The sequence below is a fragment of the Serinus canaria genome, chromosome 1 (genome assembly GCF_022539315.1).
Source record: "Serinus canaria isolate serCan28SL12 chromosome 1, serCan2020, whole genome shotgun sequence".
NCBI classification, from domain to species: domain Eukaryota; kingdom Metazoa; phylum Chordata; class Aves; order Passeriformes; family Fringillidae; genus Serinus; species Serinus canaria.
Genome location: NC_066313.1, coordinates 20,133,217 through 20,156,558, shown reverse-complemented (window position 1 = coordinate 20,156,558; position 23,342 = coordinate 20,133,217).

The following is a 23,342-nucleotide window of genomic DNA, read 5'->3' as shown; positions in this document are numbered from 1 at the left end:
AAGAGCACTAGGATGTCTTTACTCCACCTTTTATTTTTACTGATGCTTGGTCCTCTGAAATGCATGGTTTTCTAAAATTGAAATGTGCTACTATTGTTCCCACGGGGTAAGCCGCAGACTCTTCCTGTCTGCGGTGTCACTAATCAGCTATTCTCCTATTTGCCTTTAAGTAGTTGAATGTTCTGGTCTAAAAGTAGCACCTTCTATGTAGCCATGCTCTTAGTTGCCAGTGTCATCCTAAATCCAAACACCCTCCTGCAAAGGACCGCTGGTTCTGTAGTCAACTAAGGAAAAAAGACCCGTCCATCCATGCTTCCTGATTTAAAATATTAGGCTATGATGTCCCTAAACAATTCTCTGCAGTTCAACACTACTTGTCTTTGGCATATTCCTTCAACTCACTTGCAAGTCATTCATGCGTGAGGTTATTGTTAGAATTGCTTCATTTGAAGATGATTAAAAGGGGTAGGAGAATACTTTTGTGCCTCTGGTATGAGAATACTTTTCAAATCCATACAAACTTCCTGCTTAAGCAAAAACCAGCATCCTGTATTGTCCTAGCTTACAATATAAAAATGCATTCTATTCCCACCTTCAAGAAATGCAGAAACCAGGGCTGGCATCTTTTTTTCCTTACCTCCTGTTAATGGGCCCATCAATGTCTTGCCACATGACTCAGAGATAACTCCATCCAGGAGCCATTGCTGTTTAATGGGTAATCAAGGACCCAAAGCATGACTCAGAACGATATCAGCCCATTGCGAGATGCTCCGCCCAGGGGGGAGGAGCTAAGCATCCCCACCTGCATATCATCTGGGTTTTGGGGCACAACAAGCAGTATTTCCACTGCTTTCCCAGAGGAATGGCCACCCTTACGCTCTGGTTTTCCAGAGGACAAGAGCTACCAGATGATTTCCACAGAATCACCTTTTCAACAGGACTAAACTGCTACCACCACCCTAACTGGCAGGACGTCAGCTTGTATTTTGACTCTGTCAGTGGTTTTTCTTTTGTATTCTTGCATGTATTTGGTTTTTCCCCCTTTTCCTAATTAATTGTATTTCTGACTTGGAGTCTTGCTGCCATGCCGGATTTCTTCAGCCCGACTAGCTCCCGACACCGACAGCGAGAGTGGGCCGCCCCAAGAAAGCTGTCGAATCCGGGCTGCAGCTGTAGGGCACAGCTGCTCTACGGCACAGGTGGACTGCCTTGGGGATAGAACTGCATTGAGGGCAGGGACAAAGAACAGGGAGAGGTCTTCTGTATGTCTTTCAGTTTACTTCCTGGAGGGTCAAGAACACTGAAAGACACTGACTCAAAGGCATACATCAACTGCTAAATGGGGGGAGGTCCCAGGGGAGGACACAATCTTTAAGGAACTGGGAGAAAGTGGGGGTGGAACACAAGGCGGGGAATACAATGTTTAAACCAGTAGGGGGACTACAGGGGAGGAGAATAACTTGAACAAACCAATGGGGTTTAGAAGGGCACAAAATTGATAGGGAAGTTTCTAGAGAAAGGGGCAGGCTTGGGGAGGGGTTGATGTTCAATGGGAGAAGGAACAGGGAACAAAAGGGCAGGTCTTTGGGGAGATGGACAGCTAGGGCAAAAACCAACACTACAGGGGGGAAAGGAACAATCCATTAATAATAACATATGCTAGAACAGCACAAAATAGGAAGGATTATAAAACGGACTACTAGAACTGCATTACAATAATAAACACCCACTGCAACAGAGTGTCTCACTGGTTTTGCTTTCAAACCAGGAGAGGTGCCAACCCAAAAATTTCCCAACTTCAAAGTCAACTGGCTGCAGTTTTGATTTCCTTCTTAAATATATCACCGAGGCGCTACCAGCTTCTGTAATTGGCTTAGCAGCATGTCTGTTCTTAGTGCCAAGCAGGGATTCACTTTGCCAGGCATGGAGGAAGTTTCTAGGAGCTTTCCACAAAAAATCACTTCTGTGGCTGGCTTCTTCCCTCCCCACCAAAAACCAAGCCATGCCAAACCAACACCTTAACTAATCCGTAGTACTCAGTACGCATCCAATAATTCCTTTTAAACGATACTTTACGTTTTTTACCAAACACACTGAAAAGAAGTGGATCCATAATATTGATAAAAATTGTTCCAGTTCAATAGAAATATTGGGTCATGCAACTCTAGATTACATAGCTATTTTTTTGTACAATACACAGAAGAGTTTTTCACCTCCATGTAAGAGCCTAAATGAGGGATGCGGGACTCCAGGCGGCTCTCCAAAATGCAGTTTATTCCATCCAAGACGTTGCAGCAGCCCAGGGTGGTGGGTGACAGAGCCTGTGCCTACAGCTGTCAGCTCTAGCTGCAGGCAGGCCTGGAGAGCCTTTGGTTTTGGTTACAATGCATTATATACTTTGCTGAGCATCTTCATACAGTAGAACCAATCTATCCCTTAACTCTTATCTATAGCCTATCATAACTACTCTAATTACCATAGTCATGTTACTATTCTCCACTCACTAAAAGTCAGTACATTACAGTGGAAGCTGAAAGTTGTTTTTCAGTTTTCTTGGCAGTGGAAAATTCGGAGACCTTTTTTCTGCTTGCCACATTTGCTGACTTGTTTGCCTGTGCTATCTTCCTGCTTGGTAAAAACATCTTCTTTTTTGGGGTGGGTTTATCCTTTGCTCTAAGTCATAAAAGCCCCTTCTAACTAACATACCCTTTGCCTCCTTGGTTATCCAGTAAGACTGGCTCAGCAATTCTTTCCTTCTAGATGAAAACTTGCTTCCAACTCTATTCTTTCTTCAGACTCCACATTCAAAAATCTTTCTGCCAAGCATACATATCTGTGAGACTTTCTTGTCAAACTTTCATCTTTCCCAACACCTCTAAAGAAAGGTTTCCTGATGGTTTGGATCAGAAGATCCAGTATTGCCATCCTGAGATTTTTCTTTCAAAGCCCATAAGCTGTGCTCAAGGTTTTGGCTATGTTCTTTGTTGTGCCTTGCATATATTTTGGCTAGAAAGCCAGTGGAGATGATGTCCTTGCTGCAGAAGCCATGGGAAATAAGGCGGAGTGTCTGGCTGATGTACCGGGGCTGTAGACTATCCACCACTCCCCCAGGGAGGCGAGGATCCCTAAAGGAAGAGAATATTGGCTATACTCTGGGAGTTTGACAGAGAGAAAAATCCTCATAGCTCAAATGATTTGTCTCCTGGAGTTCTGAGGAATATGTTGGGAAGAAGAAGGCTGCTGTCTTTTCCAACAATCTTCCGTGCATTCGAGAGGATCATTGAACTTCTTGTTGGAGAATGGAAGAAATATTAGTAGCAATTAGTTCTTTGTCTGTGCATCATTGATTGAATTTGGGTAGGTTATATTTAATTTCTTTATTTATTTGAATAATTCATTACAAGGTCTTCCAAATTCCCAAATTCTGCTTCACTTCTTTCTTTTGTAGGCCAGTCTGGTTCATCTTCTCTCTGCTGTATTATTGCAGACCATATCTGAATGGATTTTTTTTCATTTTGAACATTAGGTTTAAACTGTATGAACAGAACACTTTATTTATCATTATTTTACCAGTTTGCAAGGAAATCCAGAATTTTGAAGAGAAGTGACGCGACTCCACTTGAGGTTTTCAATGGAAGAGAAGAATGACGATGTCCTACATTCACAGCACTGCTTACAGTAATATTGCAGCTAGTTTCCAGCAACTTAGGTCAGGTTCTGGAAGCAAGCAGCCATGATCGTATAGAAGTCTAAAAAGTTTCCGTTTGGCCGCTTTTCCTGAAAAATAGCTAATATGTCTCAACGTTGTGCTGAATCTTGTTGTACAGACACTTCTTTTGAGGTCTGAACTCCTTGCTGGACTTCTGTATCTAAGAATCAGATACAGCAAACCTATGTTTCCTTATATGCTGTAAGAATTTGGTTCTAATCTAGAAGAGCAAGAAAAGGTTGCCATATTAATAGAAGCTAAAGAATCTGCTAAGAAAGCAGGTAATGGACTGCTTTTTTTATACAGATTGGAGCAGAGATTTAGTTGTTTGATGGGGTTCTTTTTTGCTTCTCAATAGAATTTTAGAAGTGGTGGGGTAAGAAAGTGTGGATTTTATTGGTTTGCCTTGAAAGAAGAATTACAGGGGAAACTGTTGAAAAGAATTGATGCAGAGCCCTATGCATTAATGCACTCTTTTGTACAGAGTTTCTGAAGTGAAAACCAAGAGGAGAGAGTGCCGACAAGATGATTTAATAGAAGGAATTCAAAATAGCATTCTTTTCTCTTTGAATTACAGCTCTAAACCTCAGGGGATTAATAGGAAGTACATAACAATCTCAAAGATTTAAAAATGGATGATGAAGTTTTATGTCCAGTAAATTGTAAGGCTTCACATTTTAATCTCGTTTGCATTTTGGCGAAAGCCTGGAATCTTTCACAATTTGCCAGATAACAAGGGATTTAGAACAGGAAGTATGTAAGTAGAAGTTGTGGACCCTTCATCTCCCTTCTCAGAACAAGGACTACATTTATTATGTTCCTGTTTTTATTCCATCAGGGCATTTGATCATGGAAATGTCTAGTTGTCACCGACATGTTTTATGAAAAATCCTTTCCTTAGGATTTTTCCCCTCCTGAGAAGATGAGAGGCCTCAGGAACAAACTGTAAACAATTCTTATCTGCTGCTGTGGAATGCAAAAGGGGGAATCTGTGATTGATCTCATCTGGCTGTTTCCTATTAAGGGCCAATCACAGATCACTTCCCAGACTGTCTCGGTCAGAGACAAGACTTTGTTATTCATTCCTTTTCTATTCTTAGCTTAGCCTTCTGATGAAATCCTTTCCTCTATTCTTTTAGTATAGTTTTAATATATTATCTCTCACAAAATAATAAATCAAGCCTTTTGATACATGGAGTCAACTTTCTCATCTCTTCCTTCATCCTGGGACCCTTGTGGACAATACTATATCTAGTCATTCTTTTCTTGTATTCAACCCCTCAAAGAGCATGAATCAAGACTATTTATAAGTTCTTGATCTACAACAGTGACAAGCACTATACTGGTAAGAGTCAGTGGACATTAGCAGATCGCCTATGACAGCCCCCCTATGGCGAGCTGTTCTGGCAGGACTGATGTTTGAGGGGCAGGAATTCTGTGAAACTGAACATTCTGTGAATGGGAAAAATGGAAACATATTCTGAATGTTCAACCCAACACATGAACAAGTAATAGGGCAGGTAATCTTCTATGGAAATTTCTTCAGCCCCAGAGCTGAGGATGATGATTACTCTTCCTACCTCCTTTGGCCAGCTGCCAGCGCAGCCATGTTACTCGGCTTATGGACAAAAAACCAGAAGAAGTGATTTTTGAACAAACCACCTCTCAGGACCTTAGAGTGTTTTTTGCTGCAAAATGTTTCAAAGCAGATGGGGAAACAATTCCATTTTAGAGAGTGCGTTGAGAAGACCAGGTTGGAAGTTAAAAACCATGGGTTCTAATTCTAGAAATGTTACTCATTTTGCTTATTATCTATTTGGTGGGGGTTTGGGATTCTTTTGGTTTGTCTTTTTTTTTTTTTTTTTTTTGTTTGGTTGGGGTTTTTTTTGCCTGCATCCTTGAGATTAAAGCATAAGACAGAAAAGTACTGTAAGGTTAACATGCTTTTGAGATGCCTTGTGCTGAAAAACTTGTAGCTACTGCTAAGGCCCATGGGCCAGTTCCTGCTTCATTTCTGAGAAGCAATACAATTGCCATCTGTATTTTAGTTCTAACCATCTGTTGTTATGGTGCGGATGCAAATTAAGAAGAACAAATTTTGAATCTTGAGGGATGTATTTACCATTTTGTAGCTGCCTTTTCAGTCTCTGAGCCATCAATGAAAAAAAGGAGAAGAATCTACACTGTTTTCAACCTGTGGACCATCCACTACTGTCCACGTGCTCAGATTCAAAGCCAAACAATCCTGTTTGGCCTCATTGGGAGGAATTATTTGGATTCAAAATACTAGACTAGTATTTGATTTCCACCAGCACAGTCCATTGGGCACCAATTTGATATCTATAGAACCTTTCACAGGGCTCCATCTTGGTCACGTGCATCACATTTTAGAAGAGAAGAGGCATTGTTGAATGGCTTCAATGAAAAAAAACTCTTAAATGCACTCTGAATGGAATTGAGATCCAAAGGAGCCAGTATTGACTCCAAGAAAGCCTGAGATATTGTATGTGATGAGATCCCTTCTAAGAGGTTCATTTAAGGTACCAAATTCTACATCTAAATACTGGCAGATTGGTCAGAGGAGAAAAACAATCTTTTTGAATGGTCCTTTTGGAAGACAGGGCTTGCAGCAAATTTTGTACTTGCTGCTAGGTTGCCTACATTCCAGGAAAGAGTATTAAATACTGAAATTTGACATATGGTAGATGAAGTCTTTGTGACTATGAAAGTCCGGTGCATGGCAATCTCAGAAAGGAACCCATCAAAGCCCTCAAATGCCAACACACAAGTTGTGAGTTGGCAGTGCATGCCAGTTTTCAGCAAACCACAGCAAAATGCTGATTGCAAAACGAGGCCATTAAGTCACATCCGGTATGAAGCAGTAGGAAAGAGAAAAGCAGCTGAGAGCATCAACCCCACTAGGTAGTCTCAGTAGTCTTACTGACATTAGCAGAAATGTGAAATGAGTCTATCAAAATTAAACAGGAGGCAAAAGAAAAGGGAGCAATGACTCCTCTGGCATAGTTTTTCCTAACAGATATCTTCCAAATGTAAAGATTGTATCATCCTTTAAACTGAAGGAAGGTATTAAAACGGCAGTAAGGAAGTGGCATCAAATGCTAGAAAGACTCTGGGCAGTGTACTTCTAGACAGAAATGCCACTGATGGAAAACCGACTAAACTGGCACCAATGCAGCAGCATTGTACTAAAGCCCAGAAATGTCCACCGCTTCACTCTCGGCTGTTCCTTTCATATGCACTCAGCAGCTCTGCAACATTCCTACTCATCATCTCCTTGGCAAACTGGGTGTGAGGGTCCGTAGTGACGCAGAGTCCCCAGGCAGGTGCAAAGGAGAGACGCTTTCTTGCAAAAGCCAGGCTTTTGAAGCAGTCAGGCCTTTATCAGTTGCATGGCTTTAAGCCACAACAAACATAATTCAACCAAGCGCCATACACCATGCTGTGAACACGCAATGGTTCTAGAACTTGTTGACCTACTTCTAATTCAGCTGTCTCACTTTCCCATAGTCCTTTTCTACTTAGCCAAAGTAAAGGGCCTTAGCCATGGTTTTACAAGGCCTTCCTTTTGGAAGGTTCTACCTATATGCAACAGCAAACCACTAGTTTCTTCAGCACCAAGAGTTTAGGCAGACTATTTGCATCTGACCTTCCAGTGAAAAATAATGGGGAGAGAAAATCCTGTTGGAGATGTTCAGTCATTCCATTTTCTAGACAGGCCAAATCCAAAGAAAAGCAAGCTATAGGATTGTGAACTTGCTCTTACAGAACATCTGCTGCCATCTGACGATGATTTAGCAGAAAATCAGCAAAAATGAGACTTGAGGGAAACAACATTTGAAGGGAATAATGAGGTGAGAACTAAAGACAACACGTTTCCAGGCTATCGAGATACTTTAAATGACAGCAAAGGATTGGAGAGCAGAGGCTGAACTCATGGGAAAGGATTTAAAGAATCCTAAGAAAAACATGTCCAAAGACTAAAAGAATCCCCCCCCAAAAAAGGGGCAACTGACCTATTTAAGCCTTCAGGAAATCAGTGGCCGCTGATTTAGATAGGCCATTCAAGTTCATTTACTGGTGCACCTTCCACTCCTTTTTCACCTGTCAGCATCCCAGGGTGAATTGTGACCTTGGAATCAAGATTATTTGGGGTTCTGTTCTTAGCTTTAGGAGAGAAGTACAGCAGCTGAAGTACTTATTACTGATGCGATACCCAGGAACACAGAGTTGACACATTTCATTGAAGTCCAATCACAACTAGCAATACTAAGAGGAGAGGATTGGCCTCTTTTCATGACGCTCTTCTTGTTGCACAGCCTGCCCTGATTCTGGTGAAACCTTTTCATTAGCTTCTCTCTGAAAAGGAGAAAAACCATTTAAATGTCCCTCCCTGCTGATGCAGGTTTACCATTGGGTTTGTCGAGCCTAAAAGTGGAATTGGAATGAGCAGGAATAACTGTGTCTTAAGCCTCCGGTCCATTAAGACCATTTCAGGTTGATAAAATCCTACATGCTATTGGCTAAATACTCTGTTTCCCCAAGAGCGGATGCATGCAATTTAATCCAACTTTCTGTAACAAACCCCAGTAATACAAAAGCGCCACAAATAGCAGGAAGAATGATTTGACCATTTAAGGAAACAACCTTCTCACCTCCTTTTGGCGTGAGCATAATCTGCTAGCTGAAGTAACAAACTTGAGGACAGAAATCTCCCTGCTCCTGAGAAATTGCTGACAAGGGAACCACCGAAGCTCTGTGACTTTCCCCTTTCCATTCATTGGTCAAGCCTAGTAGCCTAAAATTTACAGGGTCAATCAAAGACAAATGCTAATCTAGTCAGAGGTCTATGAAAGGACCAAAAATAATTGGAGTTCTTCTTAGACAATGGAAAGGGAAGCAGAGCTACCAATCTCTTTCCTTGCAACATATCCCTAAAACTCATTCCCTTCTATTCATAACTAATGTATAGCCACCAGTACAATCAGGAAAAGACAAAACTGACTGATGTCAGCAAGGGAAGGATTTGAAAGAACTATTCCCATGAATCATCCTATAGACAGTAACTCTAGCATTAAGATCGGAGCCCTTTTAGTAAGTATCATTTATGGGAAATTCAGGTCTCCTGCACAATGGACAAGGAGGATTAAGCAGAAGCCGTTTATGGTTTACACATTCTGACTCTCTGCACACGCTAGTCACACATTTCTTATTGGTGCCTTTGTCTCAGAAGATGTGTTTCCTTACAGTCCAGGTACTTTGCCCTCCCCCCCCCCCCCCCACACCCCCGTTTTGGAGTTCTTGTGGTCTTGGAATTTGGTTTCTCAGCTCCTCCTCTCTTTTTTTGTGCGGCTTATGTCTTGATGTCATGGTTTTAGACTGGGCACAATGCCAGTGCGTCCATGAAAACACATCCACCTGATGTCTACTGTGAGATGTGACCAGAAACAGAGCAAGCAAACACCAACTTAGGAATAAAGGGAAAAAAACTTCATTAACACACACACACACACACACACAAAGAACAGAATGGAAATCTTTCAAACACATTTCTTCTCCCCCTCTCAACCCACAATACAGCATACAGTACAAACTCAAATCTCCCTTCAGTCCCCATCTCCCAGGTTTTAATTCTCAGTCCATTATCCTTCTTCAAACAATCAATACATTCTATTAAAGAGGAAGGAGTCTTCTCCTTGTGCCATTTCTTGACTAACCCCTTTCCATATTCCATGCTCTCACCATGGAAATGGACCAGAAGATTGCTTTTGGGGTTTCTCTTTTTAAGGATACTTTGGTCAGTTCCACAAAATGACAGTCTCTCCATTTTGGGATAACAAAATCCCCCCATTTCCGCCGGGGCTAGGGCTTCACGACAGAAATCCTCTTCATTTCTGATTTCTGCCCACCACTACTCTTCACTGCCTTTCTTGGATCTGAGCCATTGCTTTCCCCCCAGAACCGCAGTCTCTGTGTTACAATAGAAATTTAGTCCATCCACAGCCAAAAAAAAAAACCTGCTCCTCCGTTTATCTCTTCCCAAGTACATTCTTCTCATTATCTCCACTACTCCCTACTCACACAAACCTCTCATTTCACTTGTCCATTTCTTCTTGTTCTTATCTCTTTCCTCCGGGAGGATCAATGTTTGGAAGGTTTCCATCATGAAGAAAAAAGTTAAAATCATCTTTATAGATGCCGGACCCTCTTCTCACTCTTGGCCGACTTCCCAGGAGCTGTACGGCGCATCTTATCTCTTTTCTCTCCTCTCTCTCTAGGAAGCGGAGTGGCGGGGGGGGGGAATTGCTCGGTGCTCCTCACTACTTCCACCCCTCCATCCTTTCACTTCCCCCGCCCCCGGTCTCTCTCTCTCCAAGACCCAAGGCCTCCGGCCTAGCTCACGCCGCCTCGTGGCCTTTTCCCCTCCCCCACCCGGCCTACAGCCGGAGGGGGAGAGAGAACTGACCTGATCCCTTTGCTGACCAAAAAGCCAAGAGAGTCGCTTCCTGCCAGTTCTGCTTTTTATACCCTGTGTTCTCAGAGGCGGAACCATCTCCTCATTGGCCCAAACAGGTGCCAATATTCACACCTGAGCCCCCACTGGGCTAACCACTGTCTCCAAAAAAAACCACTTCCTTTCAAACCAGGACACTTGATGAATTCCAGAGGGCCCTGAGAAAATTCTGAGAAGAACTGTTCCAAGCTGGATGGCTGGTGCACCCTGTAGTCTAAGCAGTTCAGATAGATTGCCACAAATGCCCCTTCTTCTTGCACCAGCCAGACCCTTTCCACCATATTTTCTACCAAGAGGCACATCAGTTTCACCATGCATGGAATAACACAAAGCATTGAAATAATGACAACTGGTAAAAACAAAGCTCCATTTATGAGATCTTTCAACCATCCAGTTCTTTCCCATCCCTCAAACCATTCATGCAAACCCCACTCTTTCCCAGGCAATTTCTTCATGTTATCTCATAGTTGTGTTAGTTTTGTATGAATGGCTGCAGAATGGTCAAAAAGATTCATGCAACACATTCCTTCAAATTCCTTACACTCATGCCCATGTGCTAATAACAATAAATCTATTACAGCTCTTATTTGCAGTGCGCTATGTCTAATAGTATCTACGTCAGTGAGCATCTGATTTAAAATAGAAGATGTTACGTTTAGTTGTTGAACATCCAGCATCTCAAATGATTAAAAGCAGCCAAACCGTGATAAGCAGCGACACCTGGCATAAAGAATTATGCAGTTATTCCTGCTGGAATGAGCAAAACTCTAAACAATGGGGGCAATCGCATCTTAAGCTCATGCTTGTACTTTCGGTATTCCCGGAAGCCACGAAGCACTTTCCTCATGCAAAAACCATTGTGGATGGCACAGAGCGTTCCGGAGCGCAGCTTCTGCGGAAAGACGCCGGGGACCGGCACTTAACTTTGGAGAGCTGCGTATGCCTGTCTTCTGCATCTCTTGTGGCCTACATCTTAGCGAAAAGCTTTTCCACACTTTCTTTCAAGAAGAAACTGTGCCAGCACAGCAAGCGTCCCTTGACATTTTTCATGAAGTTAATCGAGTTCTTCCCAGCTCCAAGGCCAAGAGAAAAAGTAACATTGGCCACTTAGTGCTGCATAAAGTTTAGAAGGATGCAAGAGAAAGTTGTCCAAGAACTCTTTCCCTATGTTATTTTCTATTAGTTTAAACTACTGGAAAGTGCTTAGTTCCTGTCCTCTCTAAGTTTGAGAGGTGCGCACTCAATCCCTGTGCTGTGCTTCTTCGTTCTTTGCATCTCAGCATCTGCCGAGCTCTCTGTCTCCCGGAGGCGAAGAAGCGGCTTTTTTGCGCACAAAGCACTGTGCCCATCGCGGTGCGCTCCGAACCGCGGCTTCTGCCAAAAGACGCCGGGACCGGCACCTTCCTTCGGAGAGCTGCGGATACCTGTCTTCAGCGGCTCTTGCCGCCTACATCCTAGTGAAAAAGCTTTTCCAGGCTTTCTCTCAAGAAGAAACTGTGCCAGCACAGCAAGCATCCCTCGAAGTTTTTCATGAAGTTAGCCAAGTTCTTACCAGCTTGGAGGCAAAAACAAAGAGTAAGATGAGCCACGGAGTGCTGCAAATTTCTTAGAAGGGTGCAAAAGAAAGTTGTCCAAGAACTCTATTTCTACGTTATTTTCTATAGGTTTTAACTGCTGGAAAGTGGTTAGTTCTTGTCCTCTCTCAGTTTGAGAGGTGCACACTGAATCCCGGTGCTGTGTGTCTTCGTTCTTCGCGTCTCAGCATCTGCCGAGCTCTCCGTCTCCTGGAGGCGAAGAAGCGGCTTTTTCGCGCACAGAGCATTGTGCCGGTCGCAGTGTGCTCTGGACTGCAGCTTCTGCCGAAAGACGCCGGGGAACGGCACCTCCCTTTGGAGAGCTGCATTTGCCTGTCTTCTGCGTCTCTTGCCACCTACGTCTTAGCAATAAGCTTTTCCATGCTTTCTCTCAAGAAGGAACTGTGCCAGCACAGCAAGCGTCCCTCGGCGTTTTTCATGAAGTTAGCCGAGTTCTTACCATCTCCGAGGTGTAAAGAAAAGTAATATTGGCCACGAAGGGCTTCATAAAGTTTAGAAGGATGCAAGGGAAACTTTTCCAAGAGCCCTTTCCCTATATATTCTAATGTAAGTTTAAACCCTTGAAAATTGGTTATTTCTTTTTCTCTCTCATTTTGAGAGCTGCACACACAACCCTGGTGCAGTGAGGCTTTCCTCTTGGTGTTTCAGCATCTGCCCAAATATCGGCCTCAGAGGCGAACTAGCAGCTTTTTCGCGCACAGAGCTTTGTGCCTGTCGCAGTGCCCCCAGAAGCGCGGCTGCTGCCGAAAGACACCCGGGACCGCCTCTTGCCGCCTACATCTCAGTGAAAGGATTTTCCAAGATATCTCTCAAGAAGAAACTGTGCCAGCACAGCAAACTGCCACAGATTATGGCCTCATATTTTGCCTTTACACTGGATTCAAGAAGTACTCCTGTTTCTTAGTTAAGCTACTAGTTATTTTCAAATTGCCGCTCTCCATTTCCCCTCCTACCCCGTGCAAATAGACACAGGCACGTTACCTTGTAAGTTATAAATCCAGGCAATGGGAGAATCCAAGAACAATATGTCTTGACTTTGAGAAGCAATGCCTATTGAATAGAAGAAAGATAATCTCTTCTTTGAGAACCAATATCACACATCTGTGTGCAGTGGGTGGAGGTGTATGTGTGTGTGTGAGTGAGAAGTGTACTCACCCACAAACCAGAGGCAATATTTAGTAACCTACAGATTGTAAGGGGGGATGCATATAATTTCCAGCTCTTTATTGATCTTTCTTTTCAAAGGTTCATTTCTTTTTACAGATTTTCTAGTCAGTTGAAAAATTCTTCTGTGTTTGTGTGAGAATAGAAATCTCCATAAAGCTTACGGTGTGAGGAGAATCCTTTGGACTAGATGATGACTACTTAGAAGATGATATTTTCATCTGCATCAATCCATCTCCTTGTTTTGGAAATATGTCTGGTTTTCAAAATAGCAATTTTCAAGATGTATTTTTCAAAGGTGAAAATATTGAGATCATAATTGGTATCACAGAAATAAAAAAAAAAAAATCCCTTAATATCATCCATTGCATCATTTCAATGTTGTCTTTATGAATTTTCAATAGCTAACTCTAAATCTCATCTTAATAGCCTTTTTAAATGCTCTGTCTTCATATAACTTTCTTCTTGTTCCATTTCTAAGCTTCAAAATGATATTCAGGTAAGAGTAAATGACTGAAACTACTTCAAATTTTACAAATATAAATAACAGTGCAGGGAGGGAGGGAGAAAGGGAGGAAGTGAAGGGAGGAAGAAAAGAAAGAGAGAGAAAGAGAGAGAGAATCGCAGAGGAGAAGAAAGAAAGAAAGAAAGCAGAAAGAAAGAAAGAAAGACAGAAAGAAAGCAAAGAAGAAATGAAAGACCCATACCCTGACCGCCCTCAAGCACCTAAATCACGATAACATACCCTCCACGCCCTACAGCCACCCGACACCTAACGCACGACCTACCACATCCCGACATCCCGCCACACCACCCCGCCCTCCCTCCATCCCGTCCGCACGCCCGTCGTCCCTCCCCATGCCCCGCCTACCCACGCCCTCCACTCAAGAAAGACAGAAGAAAGAAAGAAGAAGAAAGAAAAACGAAAGAAAGGAAATTCCCAAATGTCAGAAACTTTAAAAATTATAAAATATTTGTGTGGATGATATTTAAGTGCCGACACTGTTCCTACAAATGATAATGTTAAAAGGAACTTCTACGTGAGATCAAACCAGTTAAATTGGATGGCAGTTTCTCAGAATCAATAGTCTGTTATTTTATCTTCAGCTAGTTACTGCTCCTGCACAGAATGAATATTACCACAGAATAATAGAATGGTTTAAATTGGAAGGGACCTTAAAGTTCACCTAAATTTACCACCTATGTCACTGGCAGGGACACCTTCCACTAGACGGCCTTAAGCTCAAAGACCCATTCAAGCTGGCCTTGAACACTTCCAGGAATGGGTCACCCACAACATGTTCCAGTGTCTCACCACCCTCCTGGCAAGGAATTTTTTCCCAATACCCAAAAGAAACATATACTCTTCAGGTTTTAAAGCCATCAACACTTTTCCTATCGCTCCATGCCCTTGTGTAACGCATCTGCCTCCTTCTGCTAGGCTGCCTTCAGATACTGGAGGACTGCTCTAACATTTGCTCAGAGTCTGCTCTTCTCCAGGCTGAGAAGATGCCTGGAGGACTCTGGCTTGATGACAGACTCCGTGAGCTACACTAGGGGCTCGGACCATTCTTCTTCTTGGAATTGTTGAAGGATGCACAAGCACTGCTGATTGTGCTTAATTGTGGTACAGGTAATAAATAGTTGATTGTTTGAACAAAGACACACTTGAAATGAAAAGAGCCAAATTTTAAAGCAAAATTAATTGGAGGAAGATTCCTAACCTTGTGGCCTGTTACCCCAACCCATCTATTGGTTGTAAATGACCTTCCCTGCTGATGTTATGATGCATGAACAAAAGCCAAGTGATGTCTACTACTTAAGGCAGATGTTCTACCTGCTTACTAGAACATGTTCTTACAGTTTTAAAGTAATCCCCGGAACATTAAGAACCAGAGATTACATCATGAAGTAATGAAGTGCTTTAGTTGAAAGTAAATGCATTTGAAGGACATGGGTTTGGGGGCGAGCACAGCAAGAGCTCAGAAATAGAGTGCCAGCTTAGTTCTCTGCTTACTTAGAGAGAAGTGAAGCAATTCAGGAATGTCTTTCCTTGAAAATAGTTTACAGATCTTTCTGCACAACGGTTAACAAGCAGCATCAGAAATGTGTGCAAATAATAGACTAGTCATGACAAGGTTGTCATCCATGAGTGGTAAGGCAACTCAGACTCATAGCAGTGGTTTTGCTGTTGTGATTCTTAGAATAGACAGAAAAGAATGAGGAAACCTAATTTTTCCATCTAGTTTGTTTCAGTATTAGTTCCAAGACTATTTTCCGGCCTTCAGGAGAGAGCAAAAACTGTCAACAACTGAAATGCTTCAGAAATGGAAATGATCTGAATCACAAATATTTCTTTTCAAATATAATTTAAAACATAAGTAATAACTTTAAAACAGATTGAGCTATTTAAAGATGAATGTTCTACACATAACTAAAACATTCCCATAGATAACTGTTGTGTCCCAAGTCTGTTTAAAAGTCTAGAGTTCCTGGTAAAAAACTTATATGCAGCTGAGATAGCTACATGATATTCTCTTTCCAGCTTCATTATACTCTTCACTCTCACCACTGCTACCAATTGATTTCTGTAAGTTCTTAGAAAACAGTAATTTAACTTTTGTTACTTCTATGAAAAAAAATGACAGTGACAAGAGTTCTTTGCACTCCCTGTCTTCTGAGAAGCCTGACCATCAAGCCTTAGGAACTTTATCATGAGTTTTATTTCATATCAAACTGAATTTTAAGGGAGTGGCAGAGACAATGGGAGCCTCAGGCAAAACAATTTAGGCTTCTAGTTCTTGTATTGTCCTACTTAGCTATGACATGAAGTGGAAAGAGGATAGATTAGAGTTAGCAGCTGTTTAACATTTGCACATCCTCTTCCTCTTCCGCTAGAGAAGAGGTCAAGGATGGTTTTCTGGCCTCCCTCCACGAGCTGCGGCTTCCTTCAAGGCACTTTAACCTGCGGTGGCATGGAGGTCTCCAGCAGCTGCAGTGTAGGTACATGCTCCTCCTTGCTTCTCTAGGGACTGCTGGGAGAAAACCTGCTTCACTAGGATGGCTCCAGGGACTGCAGGGAATTCTTTGCTCTGTCACCTGGAGCACCTCCTCTTCCTCCTTCTTGTCTCACTTTAGTATCACGGAGCTGCTTCCCATACTCTTTTTTTCCCCTCACTTGCCACTGCCTATTCATATGTTTTGTGCTTTTGACAATATATTCTCACAGAGACTGATGGGCTCAGTTGCAAAAACGCGTCTTGCTAGAAAATGACATGCCATACAAAACCATGATTTTATAGAAAAGAATAGTGGAAGTACAAATATCCTGCTAAAGGTCCGGAAAATTGACAGTGCTTCATTGTAGTACATCCCTTCATTTTGCCTTCTTTCTCCTTAAGATCTGGAAAGAACACTGGGCAGGAGACAGTGTTGTTTCAAGGAAAAGACTTTGTTAGGATTCTAGGCTGCATGTTCAACTTTCTGGAGAAAATTGAGGAAAGGCACTTTGTCTTTTGGGGTAAATCTCATTAGGCAGTAGTGACAAATTCCGACCAACAAGAGCAGGTCAAAATCTGGTGAGACCAAGCAATATACCTGGAGTGGCCAGGACGGAACCATAGAGTCATAGAATCAGTTGAATTGGAAGGGGCCCGTCAGGAGCATCATATCCAACTTCTGGCCTGGCATGGCACCTTCCTCGAGAATCACACCAGATGCAATGTCCAAAAGCTTCTTGAACTCAAGATAGGTGGGATGCTGTGACCACTCCCTGGAGAGACTCTTCCAGTGCCTAGTCATCCTCTGGTTAAAAAGCTTTCTCCTGATACCCGACCTAACCCTCCCCTGATTCAACTGCATGCCATTTCCTCCAGCTCTGTCCTTGCAAACCTCATTTGAGAGCTTTCTGATACCTTCATGTCTTTTTTCATTGTGGCACCCAAAACTGCCCCCAAGCACTCAAGGTGAGGCCGCCCCAGAGCAGAGCAGGACAATGCCCTCCCTTGCCCACCTGGTGATACTGTGCCTGATACAGCCCAGGACAAGTTTGGCCCTCCTGGCTGCCAGGGCACTGCTGATGCACATTCAGCTTGCCATTGGCCAAGAGCCTGGCTTCCTTTCTGCAGTGCTTCTCTCCAGCCTCTGGCTCCCTAGTCTATACACACACACACACACAGCACCAGGATTGCCCTGTCCCAGGTGCTGAATCCAGCACTCGCTCTCATACAACTCCATATGGTTGGGGATTGCCTGTGGGAATCCTTGAAAACAGAGGATTTTGGGAAAGCTGCAAAAGGCAGGCCTCAGAGACAGCAGAACTGTGGTTGGAGCTAAGCAGTAGTCATAATATTTGTCAGCAGAAAAATGATAGAAGAAGTAGAGAAGTAAGGACAAATAGAACAATGGCCTGTGTATTAATGCTTGACCAGAACAACTCCCTAAGCTACAGCAAAATATATCCAGCCAGATGTTAGGAAGTTCTAAGCTTAAAAATGGAGCTCTGTGCATTGTATCTTAAGGCTTACAAGCAGGTCTTTTATTCAAAAGAAGCAAGCATTCTTTGAACCAAAGGTATGTGTGCTTCTAGGGATTGGAGAGAACTACTGTCAATATGCTTTTGCTTTGTGGGATTGGTCAAAAAACTTTTCAAGTAAGTTGTAACATGAAGTTCTTAGTCTGCTGCTGGGGACGTGAGCTGCCGGCATCTTCCCGCTGTCATAACCATGTCATGAGACTGATGCTGGAAAATACAACAGCTTGGGACGCCTTCCCCAGCAGTCCCGCCCCTTTCGTGATTTGTGCATCGACTCCTGGCAGGCCATAATTGCCCATCTCTCTTATTTGTCAAGATCTCTCTGCAGGGTCTCAGTGCCCTCAAGGGAGTTAGTTCACAGCTCCTCCCATTGTAGTGTCTCTGGCAAACTTGCTTAATATTCCTTCAAGTGCCGAGTCCAGGTTGTTCAAAAGATGTTGAAGAGAACTGGCCCAAGGATGATACTGTCTTAGCCACTGAAATTAGCGCTTCCTGCTTCTTCTTGCTCCTCAGTGCAGAAATCACAACAAATGTCTTCTTTGTTTCTTTTCTATCCATGCAGATATCTTTGCTTATGCTCATGCTTTTTATCCCAACAGCAGCTGACACGACATTTACCTACACAGCAAGAGCATGCTTTTCTTGGTCTTCCACGACTTAACAATTTTGAAATCTGTCAATCAGTGACCTTTCCAACTGAATTTAGACCTTCAGCAATTCTCATCAAAAGCGTAGAATGTCCTCAGAAGAAGAGAAAACTTTGCTGCATACTCAGTTTATACCAACCGGGTGACATTAGTAGGGCTCACATGATGCTGCAAACAGAAGCCCTCAGTGTGCAGCTCTAGCAGACAGTAATTCCATGCAGTGGGACAATCCAAGTGCTGACTTTGGATCACCAGAACAGTAGAACGAGACAGATTTAATGGAGAGGTGTCTGCAGGAAGTGGCCTGAAGAAGACAGCACAAATCCCAGCTGTGTGTTTGTAGAAATCATTTGAATGCCATTTCCAGAAAAAGATCTTTAAATTTAGCTAGCTATTTCTGCAGATTATTTGTGAACTATATGCTTTACATGGTTTCAACCAAAGCATTTCATTACTTCGTGATGTAATCTATGTTCTTAATGTTCGGGGGATTGCTTTAAAACTGTAAGAACATGTTCTAGTAAGCAGGTAGAACATCTGCCTTAAGTAGTAGACATCACTTGGCTTTTGTTCATGCATCATACCATCGGCAAGGAAGGTCATTTACAATCAATAGATGGGTTGGGGTAACAGGCCAGAGGTTTAGGAATTTTTCTTCACTTAGTTTTGCTTTAAAATTTAGCTCTTATCATTTCAAGTGTGTCTTTATTAAAACAATCAGCTTTTTAGTACCTGTACCACAATGAAGAACAATCAACAGTGGCTGAGCATGCTGCAACAATTCCAAGAAGAAGAATGGTCTGAGCTCCCAGTGTAGCTCAGGGAGTCTGTCATCAAGCCAGAGTCCTGCAGGCATCTTCTCAGCCTGGAGAAGAGCAGACTCTGAGCAAATGTTAGAGCCGTCCTCCAGTACCTGAAGGCAGCCTAGCAGAAGGAGGCAGATGCGTTACACAAGGGCATGGAGCGATAGGAAAAGTGTTGATGGCTTTAAAACCTGAAGAGTATATTTTTCCTTTGGGTATTGGGAAAAAATTCCTTGCCAGGAGGGTGGTGAGACACTGGAACATGTTGTGGGTGACCCATTCCTGGAAGTGTTCAAGGCCAGCTTGAATGGGTCTTTGAGCTTAAGGCCGTCTAGTGGAAGGTGTCCCTGCCAGTGACATGGGAGGTGAATATAGGTGAACTTTAAGGTCCCTTCCAATCCAAACCATTCTATTATTCTGTGGTAATATTCATTCTGTGCAGTAGCAGTAGCTAGCTGAAGATAGAAAACCAGACTATTGATTCTGAGAAACTGTCATCCAGTTCAACTGTTTTGGTCTGACATATAAGTTCCTTTTAGCCTTATTATATGTAGGAAAAGTTTCGGCACTTAAAAGTCATCCACATAAAGATGTGTAAAATAGATGTAGACTTTGGGGTGAGGAGGGGAGGACAGGGAGAGAGGGCATGGCGCTGGGTCGGGAGGGCGGGAGGGGGGAGGGAGGGAGGGAGGGGGGGGAGGGAGGGAGGGCGGGAGGGAGGGAGGGAGGGAGGGAGGGGAGGAGGGAGGGGGGGAGGGAGGGAGGGAGGGATGGAGGATGGAGGGAAGGCAGTGACGGAAGCCGTAAGGAACTTGGAAGGAAGGCAAGGAAGGACAGGAAGGAAGAACGGACTCTCTTAGCTCTTGCGTTACTTTCTTAGTCTTTCATTTTATTGTATGTCTGCGATTCTCTTCTTCTCTTCTCTCTCTCTTCTCTCTCTCTCTTTCTCTTTCTTTTCTTCTTTCCTTCACTTCCTCCCTTTCTCCCTCCCTCCCTGCACTGTTATTTATATTCGTAAAATGTGAAGTAGTTTCAGTCATTTACTCTTACCTGAATATCATTTTGAAGCTTAGAAATTGAACAAGAAGAAAGTTATATGAAGACAGAGCATTTAAAAGGCTGTTAAGATGAGATTTAGAGTTAGCTATTGAAAATTCATAAAGACAACATTGAAATGATGCAATGGATGATATTAAGGGATTTTTTTTTTATTTCTGTGATACCAATTATGATCTCAATATTTTCACCTTTGAAAAATACATCTTGAAAATTGCTACTTTGAAAACCAGACATATTTCCAAAACAAGGAGATGGATTGATGCAGATGAAAATATCATCTTCTAAATAGTCATCATCTAGTCCAAAGGATTCTCCTCACACCATAAGCTTTATGGAGATTTCTATTCTCACACAAACACAGAAGAATTTTTCAACTGACTAGAAAATCTGTAAAAAGAAATGAACCTTTGAAAAGAAAGATCAATAAAGAGCTGGAAAATATATGCATCCACCCTTACAATCTATAAGCTACTAAATATTGCCTCTGGTTTGTGGGTGAGTACACTTCCCATTCACACACACCCATACACCTCTCTCCCTGCACACAGATGTGTGATATTGGTTCTCAAAGAAGGGATTATCTTTTTTCTATTCAATAGGCATTGCTTCTCAAAGTCAAGGCATATTGTTCTTGGATTCTCCTATTGCCTGGATTTATAACTTACAAGGTAACGTGCCTGTGTCTATTTGCACGGGGTAGGAGGGGAAATGGAGAGCGGCAATTTGAAAATAATTAGCAGCTTAACTAAGAAACAGGACTACTTCTTGAATCCAGTGTAAAGGCAAAATATGAGGCCATAATCTGTGGCAGTTTGCTGTGCTGGCACAGTTTCTTCTTGAGAGATATCATGGAAAAGCTTTTCCCTAATATGTAGGAGACAAGAGTAGCAGAAGACTGGCATATGCAGCTCTCCGAAGGTAAGCGCCGGTCCCAGGCGTCTTTCGGCAGAAGCCACGCTCCAGAGAGCACAGTGTCCGGTACAATGCTCTATGAGCGAAAAAGCCGCTTCTTCGTCTCCGAGAGATGGAGAGCACCGCAGATGCTGAGACGTGAAGAAGCACAGCACACAGAAGATTGAGTGCGCAATTTTCAAACTGAGCTAGGAAAGAAACAAACCACTTTCCTACAGTTTAAACTTTCATTAACATTCGAAGGGAAAGAGTTCTTGGACAACTTTCTTTTGCATCCTTCTAAATCTGATGCAGCACTCCATGGCCAATCTTACTTTTCCTTTTGGACTCAGAGCTGGTAAGAACTCGGTGAACTTCTCTGAAAAACATCGAGGGACACTTGCTGTGCTGGCACAGTTTCCCTTTGAGAGGCATACTAAAGAAGCTTTTCGCTAAGATATAAGCGACAAGAGACGCAGAAAAAGGGGATACGCAGCTTTCCGTAAGTAGGTGCCGGTCCCGGGCGTCTTTCGGCAGCAGCCGCGCTCAGGAGAGCGCTGCGACCGGCACAATGGTCTTTGCATGTGGAAGCTGCTTCGTCGTTTCCGGGAATACCAAAAGAACAAGCACAAGCTTTAGATGCGATTGCCACCTTTGTGTAGAATTTTGCTCATTCCAGCAGGAATAACTGCATCATTCCCTACGCCAGGTGTCACTGCTTATCAAGGTCTGGCTGCTTTTAATCATTTGGGATGATGGATGTTCAAACAACTAAACGTGACATCTTCTATTTTAAATCAGGTGCTCACTGACATAGATACTATTAGACATAGAACACTGCAAAAAAGAGCTGTAATAGGTTTATTGTTATTAGCACATGGGCATGAGTATAAGGAATTTGAAGGAATGTGTTGTATGAATCTTTTTGACCATTCTGTAGCCATTCATACAAAACTAACACAACTACAAGATAACATGAAGAAATTGACTGGGAAAGAGTGGGGTTTGCATGAATGGTTTGAGGGATGGGAAAGAACTGGATGGTTTAAAGATCTCGTAAATAGAGCTTTTTTTTTACCAGTTGTCATTATTTCATTGCTTTGTGTTATTCCATGAATGGTGAAACTGATGTGCCTCTTGGTAGAAAATATGGTGGAAAGGGTCTAGCTGGTGCAAGAAGAAGGGGGAATTGTGGCAATGTATCTGAACTGCTTAGACTACAGGGTGCACCAGCCATCCAGCTTGGAACAGGTCTTCTCAGAATTTTCTCAGGGCCTTCTGGAATTCATCAAGACATAAGCCAAGCTAAAACAAGAGAGGACAAGCTGAGAAACCAAATTCCAAGATCACAAGAACTCCAAAACGGGGCGGGGGGCAAAGTACCTGGACTGTAAGGAAACACATCTTCCGAGAGGTGCATGCAGAATGCGTGGACAAGACAAAGGCACCAATAAGAAATGCGTGACTAGCGTGTGCAGAGAGTCGGAATGTGTAAGTGCATCATGTAAACCATAAAGGGCTTCTGCTTAATCCTCTTGGTCCATTGTGCAGGAGTCCTGAATTTCCCATAAGTGATACTTACTAAAAGGGCTCCGATCTTAATGTTAGAGTTACTGTCTATAGGATGATTCATGGGAATAGCTCTTTCAAATCCTTCCCTTGCTGACGTCAGTCGCTTTTGTCTTCTCCTGATTGTACTGGTGGCTCTGCATTAGTTATGAAAAGAAGGCAATGAGTTTTAGGGATATGTTGCAAGGAAATAGATTGGTAGCTCTGCTTCCATTTCCATTGTCTAAGAAGAACTCCGCTAATTTTTGGCCCTTTCATACACCTCTGACTAGATAAGCATTTGTCTTTGATTGAGCCCGTAAATTTTAGGCTTCTCGGCTTGACCAATGAATGGAAAGGGGAAAGTTACAGAGCTTCGGTGTTTCCCTTGTCAGCAATTTCTCAGGAGCAGGGAGAGTTCTGTCCTCAGGTTTGTTACTTCAGCTAGCAGATTATGCTCATGCCAAAAGGAGGTGAGAAAGTTGCTTCTTTAAATGGTCAAATAATTCTTCCTGCTATTTGTGACACTTTTGTATTACTGGGGTTTGTTACAGAAAGTTGGATTAAATTGCATGCATCCGCTCTTGGGGAAACAGAGTCTTTAGTAGGTAGTCTTTTATCAGCCTGAGATTGTCTTAACAGACCGGAGGCTTAAGACACAGTAATTCCTGCTAGTTCCAACTCCACTTTTAAGCTCGACAAACCCAATGGTAAACCTGCACCAGCAGGGAGGGACATGTAATTGGTTTTTCTCCTTTTTAGAGAGAAGATAATGAAAACGTTTCACCAGAATCCGAGCAGGCTGTGTAACAAGAAGATCACATGGAAAGAGGCCAATCCTATCCTCTTAGTACTGCTAG